This window comes from Impatiens glandulifera, chromosome 6 (assembly GCF_907164915.1).
Source record: "Impatiens glandulifera chromosome 6, dImpGla2.1, whole genome shotgun sequence".
Taxonomy (NCBI): domain Eukaryota; kingdom Viridiplantae; phylum Streptophyta; class Magnoliopsida; order Ericales; family Balsaminaceae; genus Impatiens; species Impatiens glandulifera.
The window spans coordinates 21,314,321-21,317,888 of NC_061867.1; the positions used below are offsets into that span (position 1 = coordinate 21,314,321).

General features: G+C 38.5%; 1 pseudogene; it reads right to left on the reverse strand.

Annotated features, from left to right (window-relative positions):
• Window positions 1-1,642: 1,642 nt before the first annotated feature.
• On the reverse strand, window positions 1,643-3,339 carry LOC124943339 (annotated as a pseudogene).
• Window positions 3,340-3,568: the final 229 nt, after the last annotated feature.

Genomic DNA, 3,568 nt, shown 5'->3' on the forward strand with positions numbered 1-3,568 from the left:
CCTCAAAAGAGGGTCATCCTAAAAAATGACCTTAGTAATTTCAGTTTTTATTTTTAACCTTTTTTTTTTAATTTTGGACACTTTTACCCTTACTAATTTTTTTTCCTCTTCCTTTTCCTTTTCCTTTTCCCCCATTTCCCTTTCTGCCCATTTTTTCTTTCCCCTCTTCCCTTCCCCCCGCGACGGTTGCTACCCCTCCCCGGTTGCTCTCCCCCTCCGACTCCCACGCCCCAAGCCGACTCCCCCATGATGATTCCAGCCCCAGCCGACTCCCCCACGATTGTCGGACGTCTACCCCTCGAGCTCGACTAGTCGTTGATCGCCAAACGCTTTCAGGACGACTCTCGATGATCTCCAAGCTCCGGAAACGCTGATCCTGACGTTCTCCCAGCATTACTGAGGTTAGTTCGACTACTCCCCGATGATTTTACTGTTTTTGCATTTTGAGTATGAAGTTTTAGGGTTTTAAGGTTTTAGTTTAGGGTTTAGGCTTTAGTTAGTTCTATTGTTTTGGTTTGAAATACTTTGATCCGAGAAATGTATAGTTTTTCCTTATACTGAATGGTTTGTGAACATTTTCACGTGGTAATTGAAATGCGTGTTACGCAATTGAGTGGGTCGTGGGGTGGGGCGTGGGAGTGGTGCGGGGGGCGTGGGGCGTGGGCGTGGGGCATGGGAATGGTGCGTGGGGTGTGGGCGTGTGTGGTGCGTGGAGTGTGGGCTTGGGCGTGGGTGGGGCGTGGGTGGTGCGTGGCTTGGTCATGGGTGGGGCGTGGCTTGGGCGTGGGTGGGGCGTGGCTTAAGGTACTCAATATGTAAAACTAATTTAATAAGTTTATTAATAAGTAGGAATAGCTCAGTTGGGAGAGCATTTGACTGAAGATCTGAAGGTCAGGTGTTAGATCCATCTTCACTTCAAATGTTTTTTTTTCTATTGCAAAATAGTGGCATGAATTCATAAATTCAATTTGATTTTGTGATAATGAATTATAATTAATAATATAATGGAATCTCCATTGAACTCCTCAATCAACTACACTAATAATGTAAATTCAATACTATATATGTATTTTTATTTTTATGTGCTTCCTAGATGTATATACATATTCTATTTCTCTTGTATGATTTAATTATTTCTTAAACTTTCCTTTTTTATTTCCCTGATAGCTGCCTGTAGGTGGGCTCTATCTTTGATATTTTCCATGCATAGTCTGGTCTAGTCCTTACCTACTATTAATACTATTTTTTTTTATTATTACAGCTATGTGATTCAATTATATCTTAATGATGAAGTTCCATTTGTTGAGCAAACTCTCAACCTAGATGGAGGAAATAAGGCTGGATCTACATATTGAAAACAATACACAAGTTGGATCCTACCAATGGAGTGGTCATTTATATAATGAGAAGAAACTAAGTATTTCATCTGCCTGTTTTGTGAGGATTATTAATGTCCAGATGATTAATGATTTTTATTATAATAGACAAGACTGTTCAAAGTACATTCTCAAGCATCCTTTACCAAATTGAAACCCTGTTGATTCTGCAGATTAATGTTAAATTTGTTTGTGTTAACATTGAACATCAATGTCAATATAAATGAATTTAAAATAAGATAAGAGAGAACAACCAAAACATAAACAAGTAATTATGATAAGAAAGAACCAGTGACAATACTGCTACAAAGAGAACATAAAGGAAATAAGTTAATGTCTGCAAATTGCCAGAATTGCTCAAAATTTACAAGTTTTCTAAAACTGGAGGATACAAAGTTTGAGAGATTTGGCTCTAAATAACTTCAAACTACTGTATGAATAGTGAAAAAAATTATATAATCGAGTCTAGAAGTATCCAGAGTCGAAACTTTCCCCATCAAACGACCCCTGAGGGAAGACGTAATACAAGCTGTCATTCGAAAATACTGCAAAAGAATGTCACTGACAAATAATGAATCAAGCAAGACTTAACCAATTTGGAATAAAATAAGGAGTATTCTGGAGGAGATCAAACCTTTTGACATAGTAATAGCAAAAGTCGGCTAATATGAATGTTTGGACAATCTCTGAAATAAGAACCATAGAAGGCCATAATCCATAACCAATAGTTGTCAGTAGCCGACCTCGAGTATCAAAAACCTGTTAAACAAAATATTATCCTTCTAATTGCAACACATAAAGACTTCAAATCAACCATTTTACTTCAATTCATGTGAGGCGTATTCAATATTTTTTTACAGAAATTGTTAAATTTATAACGACAGGTTAATGTTTCCTGCCTAAAAGTCCTAAATTGACATATTTTAAGGTAGGTCAACTAACAAATTATCAGAGGACACAAAAGATAGAGATGACAACATAATACAATATTACCATCCATTGCACAATAATCACACATTTGGATTTTGATTAACTCAGCATATACAAAAAAAGAGTTCAAGGCAAACCTGGAGAACCCAATGAGCACAACTCAAAAACCTTGTAACTCCTAAGGCAAACACATAGTGAGCAGTAAAAGGCTCAACAATCTGTGGAGTCAAACACGCAAACAAGAATTAACCTACTCTCTGCAGAACTCAACGATAACAGTAAAAAATTATTGTAAGATCATTCTTGCCTTAGTATTTTGCATCACCCGGAGCTGAGGAAGAACAAAAACAACTTCTAAGTATACACAAAATGCCCAAAAGATCTTGTTGATGAAATGATGAGATGTCGATGGATGAACTAACAAGGCCAAGACGACACATGGCAACAACTTATAACAACAAAAAGTTGATGTTAGGTTTCAGATCAAGCCAAAATCAATATATTGGGGGAAAAGGGAGATAAAAGGTACTCACCACGTAATAGAGAGCAAAATTGTCCTCTTCCATGTAACTTGACCTTAATTTGAACTGGATCATATAAATAATCCATAATGTGGTGCCTAATGTAGATAAATCAAGTACAGTGTATGTCATATTCCATGACAAAGCTAAAATATACCTTTATAGACTTGATAAGATTAGGATTAGCATCTGTTAATTTCTTCAGTCTTCAGATCTAACACCTAAAAAAAACTTTTGCGGTGAAGGTGGATTGAACAACTGACCTTCAGTCAGATGCTCTCCCAACTGAGCTATTCCTGCTTATTAATAAACTTATTAAACTAGTTTTACATATTGCGTACCTGAAGCCACGCCCCACCCACACCCAAGCTCACGCACCACCCACGCCCACGCCCCACGCCCCACGCACCATGCACCACTCCCACGCCCCACCCCCACGCCCCACCCCACGACCCACTCAATTGGGTACCACGCATTTCAATTACCCACCACGTGAAATGTTCACAAACCATTAAGTATAAGGAAAAACAATACATTTCTCGGATCGAAGTATTTCAAACCAAAACAATAGAACTAACTAATGCCTAAACCCTAAAACCATAAAACTTTATACTCAACATGCAAAAACAGTAAAATCATCGGGGAGTAGTCGAACTAACCTCAGTAATGTTGGGAGAACGTCGGGCTCAGCGTCTCCGGGGCTTGGCGATCGTCGGGAGTCGGCCTAGAAGCGTTTGGCGA